The sequence below is a fragment of the Dermacentor andersoni genome, chromosome 10 (assembly GCF_023375885.2).
Source record: "Dermacentor andersoni chromosome 10, qqDerAnde1_hic_scaffold, whole genome shotgun sequence".
Lineage (NCBI taxonomy): Eukaryota > Metazoa > Arthropoda > Arachnida > Ixodida > Ixodidae > Dermacentor > Dermacentor andersoni.
The window spans coordinates 126,645,230-126,658,449 of record NC_092823.1 but is presented as its reverse complement, the minus strand read 5'-3'; the positions used below and the strand labels follow the sequence as shown (position 1 = coordinate 126,658,449).

General features: G+C 45.7%; 1 long non-coding RNA gene and 2 other non-coding genes across 8 annotated transcripts; 1 reads left to right on the top strand and 2 right to left on the bottom strand.

Annotated features, from left to right (window-relative positions):
• Positions 1 to 836: 836 nt before the first annotated feature.
• Positions 837 to 4,780, bottom strand: LOC126544983 (uncharacterized). 6 transcript variants are annotated; one of them, XR_008608328.2, is made up of 5 exons: positions 3,687 to 4,780; positions 3,325 to 3,550; positions 3,095 to 3,251; positions 2,365 to 2,589; positions 837 to 1,545 (listed from the first exon to the last, which is right to left on the bottom strand). It is a non-coding gene; the product is annotated as an uncharacterized lncRNA (long non-coding RNA). The 6 variants fall into 6 exon arrangements; XR_011890668.1 differs by having other exon boundaries at positions 2,365 to 2,467; positions 2,531 to 3,251; positions 3,687 to 4,779; XR_008608327.2 differs by having other exon boundaries at positions 2,365 to 2,467; positions 2,541 to 3,251; positions 3,687 to 4,779.
• A 4,375-nt stretch (positions 4,781 to 9,155) lies between these two features.
• TRNAN-GUU (transfer RNA asparagine (anticodon GUU)) lies at positions 9,156 to 9,229 on the bottom strand. The gene has a single exon. It is a non-coding gene; the product is annotated as a tRNA-Asn (tRNA).
• Positions 9,230 to 9,866: 637 nt separating this feature from the next.
• LOC126546459 (small nucleolar RNA U3) lies at positions 9,867 to 10,080 on the top strand. Its single transcript, XR_007602598.1, has one exon. It is a non-coding gene; the product is annotated as a small nucleolar RNA U3 (small nucleolar RNA).
• The last annotated feature ends 3,140 nt before the right edge of the window (positions 10,081 to 13,220 follow it).

Sequence of the window (13,220 nt, the reverse complement as noted above, 5' to 3'; positions counted from 1 at the left end):
AATATCGCATTTTGGAGTCTACGTCGTTTAGCATAACACTTGGCACAGTTAATTGCCTGATTTTTAAGACAAAAGTGCAAATTAACCTGTACTTACGTGAATGCGAGTTGCTGCACCGACGGCGCAAGCATAAACTTGTATCGCCGCCTGCCGGCAGTTGCAGAAAGCAGCATTTCAGGAAGAGCTTCAGCGCGTTCTAGGCATGGTTCCAGGAGCGGGCAACTAAGGGGCATTACGGGCAACACGTGGCAGTCATCCCTGAAGCGCTGCTTTCCGCAGCTGCCGGCAGGTGGCAACAAAAGTTTAAGCTCGTATTCCTATAAGTGCAGGCAAATTCGCACTTTTCTCTTAAAAACCAGGCAAATAACTGTGCCAAGTGCTGTACTAAACAATCTAGACTCCAAAATGCGATTTTTCCGCAAAATTTGAGCAAGCACAGTGCAGCGGTGAGCGCAAAATCTTTTTTCAAGCATTCGCAGCGAAATATGCAGGCCCCTGATATGTTGTGAAGAGTTCAACGGAATACCGTCTTGTCAGGTAAAAGCATTGTTAGAAAATCAAGCGGGTCGCTGACCAAGGTCAAAATGTCACCAGGTAAACTGGGACATGTCACGAGATGTACTGGGACAACGCGCGTATTGTGGCCGCAGAGAAAAACTATAGACAACGAGGCCCAATCTCGAATCACTAATAATTCAAACGACAAATAAGACGATCAATAGATCGTCCGGCACTCTAAAACACATGTACTCCCGAACTTTGCGTCGTGTGCTGAACGCTGTTTAATAACCTTGTACATAGCCGACATTCCATTGGGAACGAGGGATCCGCCCAAGCAACAAAAAGTCCGTGGCAAAAGGTCGGCCCGACGTCTCCGGCCGACTGCAAAACGGTTGGCCCGACTTCGGCAACCAAGGGCGGCCCAGCTTTGGGGATTGACATTGGCCTAACGTCGGCCGATCGTCGGCAATCGATGTAGGCCCGACCACTGTGGCCGACTTGGCCGACGGCGTCCCATACGAGGGCCTACCTAGGTTTTAGGTACGTAGTCAGTCGGCCAGCCGTAAGGCCATTCTATTTGGCCAACGCAGCCGAGCGCATGCCACACGCGGGCAAGCCATGGCCCTGACGACAATAATGGTCGGCATTGCATCGGCCCGGTGCTGATAGCCGACGTTGCTTCTGACGCTCCGAATAATCGTAGCATTTGCATCATGCACTTACAATAGCATGCGCATCATGCTTGTGTGGTGGCCGGCATAGAAGTACCACACGAAAGCGAACGCGTTTTTGTACTTTTCATGCCACATAAATACCAGGCAAAATATTCTTATACAGGTCTTTATTTCTTGTATTTGTCTTGGATATATACACCCACACGTTCACAAAAGTTTCAAATGCTAGTTCATGGTGGGCTTGAAGCGGGGTCAGGGCGCCTTCTCTCGTTCCGGCCTCCATCCCTGTCAGCTGCTCCGACTAACCAGCGTTTCGTGACTCACGCCACTGATGCCAGCGAAGCGTCTGGGAAGGTGCTCCTCACAGATGCTGCAATAAAGCGGCACATATAAGAAAGCTGCCCCCGCTTTATAATTCAGTTGGTTAGTCGCATTCCGTTTGAAGAAGTGAAACAATCAAAAAGATCATAAGCCAGATATTCGCTAAACATTAAAGAAACGATAACAAAGCAATATTAGGGACGTGCAAATCAGTATCGAAGCTGTCACGAAGAGTGGCTGGACGACACAAATCGTTTAAGTACCGGATAGTTGGTAATTTATATGTCGTTGGCAATAGGGGGAACTCAACACGGAACCATAACAAAACACGCATACACAGTGGCTACTGTGTCTATAGGTAGCGCGGCTAGTTACACCACGATCGGTTTTGTTGCTTCCCGTGAGCACTGCATGAAACAGCCAAGTTGAAACGCTGAGACAAAGAACGCGCCGGAGCCCGGAGCGCCAAGCGGCACAAGGAGGTGAATAGGTAAATGTTTGGAGAGGCAAGAGGGGAAGATTATGGCATGATACATATACTTGCTGACATGATGGCAACGATGATAGGTCTATGTTTTGCAGAAAACAGTTTGCATACATGGGTTAAAGCAGAAACAGCATATACAGCATATATTATATGGTGAAGCAAAACAAACACGTCAAAAGCAGTGACAAAATATGGACGCCGCAAGTAGAACTCACTTATTACGGAATTATTTTATTAAAGAAAGTGCTAATACTGGACGCAGCAAGATGCAATAAGCAGCAGCTTGTTTGAATGAAGAAAAAAAAAAAAAACGAGGCATGCAGTTGGTACCGATGTTCGCAACGTGCACAAGAAAGCTGATTGTTATGCCATATTTCTTACTTAGAATGAGATTCGTGATGGCCGTGAGCTTCACGAAGACGTGCTTCCTCCCCTGCGACCCTTTCCAGCTGAACTGCAGTGCAGCTTCATTTGTAAGTATGCCCTGCAGAAGAGTGCGCACGGCATGAGCGGTGTCCGTTCCTCCGTATCTGTAAAAAAAGTTCACCTGCACGAACCAGCGCATGTAGAGTTAAACCAGGCATCCAAATACGTGGTTATCGTGGTCTGTAAAAAATAATGGTCAGGATAAGAAATGTGATCGCTCTCGTTTTAAATGTTTTAACCACATAAAACAAATATATCTAGAAACAATGTTCTATGACAGAACGGCATATGGCTGCGGTAGTGTATGAATGACAAAATGAAAATCAACCAAATATTAAACATGAATACATAGTTTCTCTAAAAAGAAAACAGCATGTCACTCACCATCTGTTCCATGCGGGAGTCTGAAGCTAACTATTCCTCTAAGATACGCTTTAGAGCCGCCCAAGGAAACATGAGGACGGGAAGGATAGATTTACTGACTTGGCTCAGCATATCAATGAAAAAAAAAAAAAACATCCAGGCAGCGCGATAAATGAATACAACACATAGTTGCACAAACAAAATAGCACGCAGACTGCCACGAGACAAATGTATAGGTATACATAACGTCGAGACCGCAGTGACAAAGTATTACACGTAAACTACGAAAATGCAACAACAGAAGAATTGAGGAACAACTTACATATGGGCTATCCGCAGGGTTTCACATACGTGGCTTCTTGTCTGATGTTCCTAGATCTACTCTAGTCCACATGCAGAGATGTGCCACACACAATCCATTCTTACCTGCAATGCACCAGACGTATATCGTACAGGCATTTACAGTTTTGTTTTTTCATCTGTGGGAAGGAACGAAAGCAACTTCTAATTAATTATGACTTTTCCGCAATGACAACCAGACAAGCGTCTTACCTGATTTCTTCCCGAATGGTGATAACAGTTCCGAGCGTAGCAGGTCATTCGCACACTGTGCTTCAAATTAAGCAGTGTCGTTCCAGTGTTTCCTAGAGAAAAATTAAGAAAAATACAAGACGAAAAAATAATATTAGAAATATATGCATGAAAGTACGTCTCAGATTTCCCTGTCCCAACTCTCGTACGCTTGATCCGTTCTCATATAAAGCTTTTTTTTTTCTTTCTGTCAGAAAAAATAAGCACAAAAAACAAGGAGTTTATCATACGTTGCAAAACCATTTACGCAATACAAAGCGAGTTTTGTTCACTTGAAGAAGACAGTCATGCATTACACAACGTGAAATTAAAATGCCACTTACGAGTACGCATATCTTGAACGGCGAGATACGGCGGCTCCACTGCATGTAAAGGGCTTGCGCTGTTCTTGTCCATGTCATTTTTGTGTAGTTTGCGTTTATATGCGCAGTCCATGATAACAGAAATGCACCAACTAGTCTACCAAGAGACGCGGAACGAGCTGGCATCCAGAGCTAGCATTTGGCGGCAACTCACGCCCCCGCGCCATTTGGCGGGAACTCGCCTGCGCCCCTGCGAGCAGGTGGCGTTGGCCTGACGAAGAAAAAAATAGACAGCAAGGAAAGTCCCGCTTCGCTTTCTCGCCCCGTCCTCGCTTGTTGGGAACTGATGCTGACAGAGAGAATCGCCCGGCCCTGCTTTCCAAGAACCTCTTCATTCCTTCTGGGAGAGGGAGATGCGACAGCGCAAGACGACTTCGGTTCCCCACACTTTTCCTTTCTTTTCCTTTTTTTTTCAGGCGCTTCCTGTGAGCGCGTCGCCGTTCCCTTTTGGTGTGCGTGCTGTGCACGTGCGTGCGTGCGTGTAATGAAAATCTGCGTTCTATATTTTGCAGGGATTGTTAGCTCTATACGAATATGTATATAGCTTATGTAAACAGTAATTTTGACCTCTTCAATGCGTCGAACAGTAATTTGGGGGCTATGTACGTTAGCATGTAGGTTCTGTTTTCTTTTTTGGGAGTATTGTATAAATATTGTATAAACTTGTTTTGTTTCCTTTTGTACTTGCTCATTATTGTATACCTGTTATTACCGTGTGCAATTGTCTTTGTTTTAAAAGTCTCGCTGTAAAGGCTTTTCCAAGCGAAAGGGGGCTGTGGCTTTGTCAATCTGTATCTGACAGCTTTTTCTGCGCCTCCGCTGTCTGTACCTTTACAAGGCAGAAATAAATAATTTGAATTTTAATAAATATTTATCGTCAAAGCATCACGTCTATATGTGCACGAAGTTCGATAGGTGCATCCATGCATACACAGTCAATACGCTTTCCAGGGAGCTTTGCCCGAAAATGGTAGATATGCTTCACAGAAGACGGCGCTTGAAAAAACACTCATGATATACCATAAATTTATTAATTCTTAACTGCTTGATTGTTGAACGTCATTAGTTAATTGAGCAAAAATTGGAAGAACTTGATCTAACTCTAGTTCTTCCCAACCAAATCCACGTCGACAGCAGAAATGCTCCATTTTATGATTTACATTGATTGGCATGCAGCCTTAATTTTTCTTAGACGAATCGACAATAGCTACAAAAATTGCAGATTTTGACATCTCTTCACAATTCGGCTTCGTATAATCGCTTCTTTCACCCTCCCCAGTGAAAACATCTAACTGAAATGTTTCCTAGAACTGTACAGTCCACGAGTCGCCTGCGCTTAGATCGTTTAACGATTTTTGCTGTGCTGCGACAGGGCCGTTTACAATTAATACGCCGTTCGCGAACAATTTTGCTTGACTCTTTCCGCAGTTCAGATGACTATTACGAGAACTGTCTAATGCAATATCCACTTGATTAAATTTTGTTCCCCGTTAAATAGTTATTTTCTCGATAGTTTGACTACAAAAGAAGAAAGCAATAATGAACGACACAAGAGTGTTGCAAACATATCCGTTTTTGAAGTATTGAAATCTTGTGCTTTTTGGTAAAGCAAATGTAATGCTTACGCGATATGTCTTCTTCTTGCGACTTGCACACTGGTCTCCACGTACTCATGCTCTCACAATAGTGGTCGTTGCATGCGCACCCGCGTATATGGCAAAATAAATTTGATTCTGATTTCATTATTCACTCTAATTACTAGAGTTCGATCAGTCCAGAATAAAACACAGAACCATCCTTTAGCCGGAAAGTGATCTAACTGCCAGATGAACTGTCACTAACGTCTTTATGTGATGGTTGCTGTTTTTACCCGTGTGATGAACCGCCGTCATCGCTTTTGTATAGCTGGTATATATTCCATCATTATATATATTCGTCCGTCAACATTTGTTACGCAAAAGCAACAACAACAAAAAATTGCTGCCTCTCACTTCTTCAAAGCACTGCGCAGCTTGTCGGAACGCACTGGCGCGTGTGAACGCATGGCCTGAAGGCTCAATTTCAAAGTGTTGTGCAATTGCTGCCTGAACCACTCGTGAAGACCTTTCGTGACACATTACTTTATTATGCTCGCTTTTCTTGTGACCGATGACAAGACATTAAATTTAGCGGCCTCTGCAAGACTAAGCTGCATCAATACAGCTTCTTAAATATACGAATTGGCTCAGCAGCTGTCGGACAGTGTGCATGGTCCCTTGTGGCACGTCACTAAAAAACCAATTAAACACTTAGCGTATATGCACAAAATGACGCCACCACTAATATAACGTGAGAGGGGACTTTCAGTCTCACAAAAAAACTACATATATATATATATATATATATATATATATATATATATATATATATATATATATATATATATATATAACACGAAGTGATGCCGCAAGGAAACAGGAAACGACGTATAAAAGCGGGTGCTCGCAAGGCGCAATTTATTCCTCGTTACTGCAAACTGCCGTCGCAAAATGCCGTGAAAGGACGCGTGCCTGCACAATTACTCGTTGTTACTGCTAACTTCTTTGTCACCGTCGGCGATGACGGTTTCTGCCCCCCATGCGACCAAAGTTATTCGGCAGGCAGCACTTCAGAAATACCCGTAATGGAATCGAATACGGCGAAGGCACTGTGCGACGATTCTCCGGGCGACTTCGAAGGCCGCTCGCTTGGCGCGCCTGCACATCACCGCCGATCACAAGGTTTCGATTAATACGCCGTAACCATATTGATGCGGCACTAAGAGCGTTTTAAACCGGGAGGATAAAGGCGGCGCGAAATGAACAGTAAGAACTCCCAGCTCGCGCGCTCTTGCGCACGGTGAAATGTCAGCGTTAGATAAGGTAAAAGAAAAATAGCACACGTTATGTTCATGTCAGGAACCCGAATATAATGCGTTCCAAGGCTCGAAATTTCGGGGGAAAAACTCGCGCTATGTTCATGCAAATATTAAGTGCGTATCTCTCGTGTGTCGCCTCTTCTCTGGCTCACGCTGGTAGCAGCAAGTAAAGAACACCTCCTTTTATAGTAATGTTATTTCATTATTTCAATGATCAACTCACCAGCATTCAGGCACTCCAGCTACGTGTGTCTCTGTGTGTGTTCTACCCATTCGCTACATTATGTCATTAATTACAAATACTCATTTAGGCGCAAACCTCGTTTATGCATTATGGTATATGTCTTTATCAATTAGACGTCATTTCGGACGTTCGGTGGTCTCGATTTGTCACGTAAGTGCATCATAGCCCCATATAAAAACCAGAAAACATGTATATTCGAACGCGGAAACCGAAAGTTCGATCACGTCAAACGGCTTTTTTTTTTTTTTTTTCATATATGTGCCAGCTAGAAGAAGTGCGGGATGTCTACCGGACGTTCATATGTAAAATATCCACAATGAGACTTCCGACGGATGCGATTTCGTATATTGAGGCAGTACATGCATGAGTCATATATTGTAATGACGAAGCTTTATTTTAGATGAGAGCTATAGGTTACGTGGCCGCCTGCATGCAGCGCGCATCTGCCATTTGGGAAGTGGTGCCATTGTCGAGAAGGCCCTTCCTCTTGCGCAAGAGCGATATATGAAAGCGCTATATGTGAAAACGTATAAAGTTGACAGCAGCAATTGATGGACAAGAAAAAAGAAACCTATATAATATTGCCTAATGTAAGCAGTTACATGTTTTCAGCCAGAAGCTTATAACTTTATTAGGCAAAGCTGTATAGGTAAAACTATACTGATTAAAAAATATATTACAATTAAACTGTACATTTGTTGCGACGCACTATAGCATATGCATCCATGTTGATTCTTCCGCATGCAAGTGCTTTTGTGGTGCTGCCTTGGGTGCGTTTCTGAATTTCTCATCTTGGGCTCAGATAGATCGCACCGTTTATTCAAAATTTATTGACAACAGACACCGCTGGCTTCTCGGCCGCAAGCGCAGCCAACAGCGACCGAAAAGAAGTTTCCCGCGCTTCGCCTGCCTTCCCTGGTTGCGCACGTTTTGTATTTTTCTTTCTTCTTTTTCTTTCCCCTCCTAGCTCCAAACTGCGGTTACCCGGCCACGCTACTCGGCCTTGGGCTCGGTCCTCCCTTCTTGCCCGCATTCTTCCCCGCCTCTGGACTATTTTCCTTTACTTTCCCCCCCCCCCCCCCCCCTTAGTGCGAGTCGCCAGAGCCTACATCAGCTTGTCGTTGGAAGTAGGCATGCGCGTTTACATTGCTTGTTCGTTCGCGCTCAAATTTCGCAATGAGGTCGCATTCTTTCTTCTTGCATTTTTCACAGAGTGTTTAATTAGTATCTCTGCTTGCCACGGTTCATGCGAAAAAGACACCTCCTACCCAGTCGAACCGAACCAACTGCGAACGAACCAGTTTAAAAGCAACGCAAAGCGTTTCACCAATGCGGAGGAAAAAAAATGCCGCTTTTTAGCGAAACGTGAGTTGGAACCAAGCAGCAACACGAGCAAACTCATAGAAAAATAATTAAAAAAAAGGTCCAGAGTTGCAGTCTGGTGCTTCGGCAGTGTGCATCAGTTGTGGCAGCATGCAAAATGCTTGTTATTATTGCAGTTATCTACTTAGTGCAATACATTTTATGCTGTCTAACAAAAAAAAAAAAAAAATACGTGGAGCCAAAGTTCAGTCGGCAACTTAAGCCGGCCCGATGCATTGCCGGCTTGTCGCACCGACGAGCGTTTGGCGCGCTCGGCGTTCAGTCGTGCTCTGACGGAGGCCCAGCCCGCGCGGCCGGCCGCGTGCCGATGTAGCTGGAAGGAGACGTCGGGCCGACTGTTTTCGGAAGTCGGGTGGCCAGTGAAGCCGGCTGCCGACTATTTCCCAACAATCGGCCAATCATTGGCAGTCGGCTAGGGTTGCTTGGGCGTATACGGATGCCGAAGCGTCATTTTTTTATTTTGGTGTTGGTCAGTGACCTGCTTCATTTTCAACGACTACACGTGTTCTATCGTGCAAAGGCATCGCCAAGAAACTTAACATTCAGCTGACGCATATCAGTCGACTGGATATGGGCACGTCAGCTAGGCGTTACGTACAGCCACCCGTTTAGGTTCTAACATGCTTTTTAAGCTTCAATACTTCTTTAATAGTCTGCGCAACAGCGGTATGTGCTGTTGCAGACGCGTCAAAAATGAGAAATAAAAAGAAGGCAGTGCTGAAGAAAGAGAAAGAAGGAACGGAGGGTATACAGAACCTTTCTTCCAGTCCCACAAAGCTCGAACAGAACACAAGGCTCACTTATAAAAGCGGGTCGATGATAAACAGCAGAAGTCCTAGCTGTACATGATGTTTAAGTAACAATATTATTAAAATTACTTTAAAAAAAAGAAAAAAAAAACCCGTGCCGCCCCCGGGAGGGCTCGAACCTCCAACCTTTCGGTTAACAGCCGAACGCGCTAGCCGATTGCGCCACGGAGGCAGGACGTCCACGTTGAGTTAACAGGCCATGGAATTCGCGTAGTCGCATCGCTGCCTGCTGCAACATTTTGCGACTTTTTTGAGGCACGTTCGCAGTAACTATGCTTCATGCGTCGTGCAACATAATTAGGTGGGCAAACGTTTCCACGAACCGCAGGTTGCGTCCAATCGTCGTCGCTTGACACCGAAGGGGACTATAACTGTTGCGACGGGCATCGATATACCCGTCAACGAAACCGAAGTTAGTAAGACTGCGTTCTCAGGATTTTCACTTCACGCTTTGAAAAAAATAGGCAAAAAGGAAGTATCCCAACAACTCTCGGGCTTTAGACGGAAGAGTTTTTGTTTACGACCGTCGTTGCTTCGGCGATATACGACCGCCATTTCAATCTCGACTTGTGTAAAGCGTTGCGCGCTAGGTTGGTTCCACCATTTGCTAAATATTTTAGGTAACTCTTCATAAAAGCATTATTTAGGATAAAAGACATGTGCTACCGGTGCGAGGTAATGTAAAGTTTAGAAATGTCCACAAAGATTTTGTGAAAAATTGCATTGTTCTTGAGAAGAAAAAGCTTTAAAACTTGTGCAACGTGGTCGTATAGTTTAGATCAGGTCTCGTCGACTGTGATGTCCGGTTTAAGATCGTGCTTCATAGGATCATTTCTATAGTGCGATCGCCGAGACGCATCCGCGATCTCGGAACACACTCGACCACGATGAGGAGTCGAGGGTCTCCGCCTGAGCGCGAAGCCGGCATCGGAACTCAGGGTTCCGACCCGGGTTCCTGCCATTGATGACCGTTCCCTTGGGCTCTTGTGGCCGATGGGAGGGCGGTGACCCAGTCTGAGTGGCCGGGTGCAATTTTTTCAAGAATGCCAAAGAAAGAATTCGGATTTCAAGATATATACGTCAGAGCCATTCGGACGTCATGGAGGAGTGAGGTCATATGTCGAACGGCCGTACGATATTTAGAGCGCTTTGCAGGTTGTGGAAGAATATATGTGAAAACTCGCTAGGGCTTACTACGGGCTTTCATCGGTGAACAAGAAACCAGAGCAGGCGTTATTTTTTGATCGGGTAGACTGTGCGAAGGCTCAGTAGCCCTGGGTAAGTGGACCGTCTTGTGATGTGTGGTCACTAGGAGCGGGTACACAAATGACGTCATCATCATCATCATCATCAGCCTAGTTACGCCCACTGCAGGGCAAAGGCCTCTCCCATACTTCTCCAACTGCCCCGGTCATGTACTAATTGTGGCCATGTTGTCCCTGCAAACGTCTTAATGTCATCTGCCCACCTAACTTTCTGCCGCCCCCTGCTACGCTTCCCTTCTCTTGGAATCCAGTCCGTAGCTCTTAGTGACCATCGGTTATCTTCCCTCCTCATTACATGTCCGGCCCATGCCCATTTCTTTTTCTTGATTTCAACTAAGATGTCGTTTACCCGCGTTTGTTGCCTCACCCAATCTGCTCTTTTCTTATCCCTTAACGTTACACCCATCATTCTTCTTTCCATAGCTCGTTGCGTCGTTCTCAATTTCAGCAGAACCCTTTTCGTAAGCCTCCAGGTTTCTGCCCCATATGTGAGTACTGGTAACACACAGCTGTTGTACACTTTCCTTTTGAGGGATAGTGGCAACCTACTGTTCATGATTTGAGAATGCCTGCCAAACGCACCCCAACCCATTCTTATTCTTCTGGTTATTTCAGTCTCATGATCCGGATCCGTGGTCACTACCTGCCCTAAGTAGATGTATTCCCTTACCACTTCCAGTGTTTCGCTACCTATCGTAAACTGCTGTTCTCTTCCGAGACTGTTAAACAGTACTTTAGTTTTCTGCAGATTAATTTTCAGACCCACCCTTCTGCTTTGTCTCACCAGGTCAGTGAGCATGCATTGCAATTGGTCTCCTGAGTTACTAAGCAAGGCAATATCATCAGCGAATCGCAAGTTGCTAAGGTATTCTCCATCAAGTTTTATCCCCAATTCTTCCCACTCCAGGCCTCTGAATACCTCCTGTAAACATGCTGTGAATAGCATTGGAGATATCGTATCTCCCTGTCTGACGCCTTTCTTTATAGGGATTTTGTTGCTTTCTTTGTGGAGGACTACGGTGGCTGTGGAGCCGCTATAGATATCTTCCAGTATTTTTACATATGGCTCATCTACACCCTGATTCCGTAATGCCTCCATGACTGCTGAGGTTTCGACTGAATCAAACGCTTTCTCGTAATCAATGAAAGCTATATATAAGGGTTGGTTATATTCTGCACATTTCTCTATCACTTGATTGATAGTGTGAATATGGTCTATTGTTGAGTAGCCTTTACGGAATCCTGCCTGGTCCTTTGGTTGACAGAAGTCTAAGGTGTTCCTGATTCTATTTGCGATTACCTTAGTAAATACTTTGTAGGCAACGGACAGTAAGCTGATCGGTCTATAATTTTTCAAGTCTTTGGCGTCCCCTTTCTTATGGATTAGGATTATGTTAGCGTTCTTCCAAGATTCCGGTACGCTCGAGGTTATGAGGCATTGCGTATACAGGGTGGCCAGTTTCTCTAGAACAATCTGACCACCATCCTTCAACAAATCTGCTGTTACCTGATCCTCCCCAGCTGCCTTCCCCCTTTGCATAGCTCCTAAGGCTCCAAATACAAAACTCGCATTTGCTCACGCACTACGAAGCTTTATTTCCTGTCCCACGGTCTATTCTTGCAATCGCGCTCAGCACATTCGTAGTGGCGCCCCTTCGTTTCGAACGCTACGAGGTTAGTTACTCCAAGGTGGTGGCCATGGGGTAGGGCTGTGCAGCGCCGGCTCGGGTGGATGCTGGTCGTGTCGTCTGCTCCAATTGTAGTCGCAGACGCCCCTGCTGGTGGCAGTGGGGCCCCTTCGTTTTGAACGCTCCGTGGTTTAAAGTTACTCCGAGGTGGTGGCGATGGGGTAGGGCTGTGCAGCGCCGACTCGAACGGGTTTGGGCACGGGTGGATGCTGGTATGCTGGCCGTGTCGTCTGCTCCAATTGTAGTCGCAGACGCGCCTGCTGGTGGCACCGCCCGAGACTACCCTGCACCGCTCAAGCCCGCCGCTCTCGTAGACGGTCGGTGCTCCTGCCTCAATCTCTTGCGCGCCCTATGGAGACGGACGCGTTCCCTCGTGCTCAAAGTGGGTGGGCGAGGATTCTTCTGTCTCGCTGCCCGAACTTTTTCAGGCCATTTATGCACCCTACGGGTGGAACGCGGGGGCGCCATCTATCCGAACAACCGTCAAACTCCTGCAACAAATTACGCTCATGTAAAGTCCTATAACTCTCCATGAGGACTGGTGTGAGTGGGATGGATCATGCCTACTTGGGCAGACTGAACTCTCTCAAAAGCGACCATTCCTGCTCGGATCAACAAACGTACTGCCGAGCTTACCTGCGTGACAGCGTTGTCAGTTAGCTTATACATATAAAGAACCGCCAAGGCGCTTCCATAACACGTGATCAACTACTGCTTCACGACGTCAAGGCACAGTCACCCCCACAGGAAACGAAACCGAAACTGACTGTAGAAGAGCTATGACGACATCTGAGGCTCTCTGAGTCTTGCCAGAATTTTTTTTTTTAGTTCTTTAGGAACTTCATCTTACGCAAAAAAGGAAATGAAAGGTTCGAAACTTTGTTTTAATACTCGTTGGCGTCCTCTTAACTGGTAACATTGTAAACGCTTCAGCGCCTCGCAGAATCAGCTGCTTCTCAAAGTAATCCACTAAAGTTCAGCGTATAGTCTCGCAATAAATTCGAAAGCATTATTTGAAAGAATATTATTGCGGGATGCTGAGCTTCACTGGTTCACTCCCAGCTACGTCGCCCGCGTTTCGATGGAGGCGAAAAAAAAAAACGCCCGTGTACTTAGATTTAGGTACACGTTAAAAAAACCCAAGTGGTCAAAATTAATCGGGAGTCCCCCACTACGGCGTGCCTCATGATCAGATCGTGGTTCTGGCACG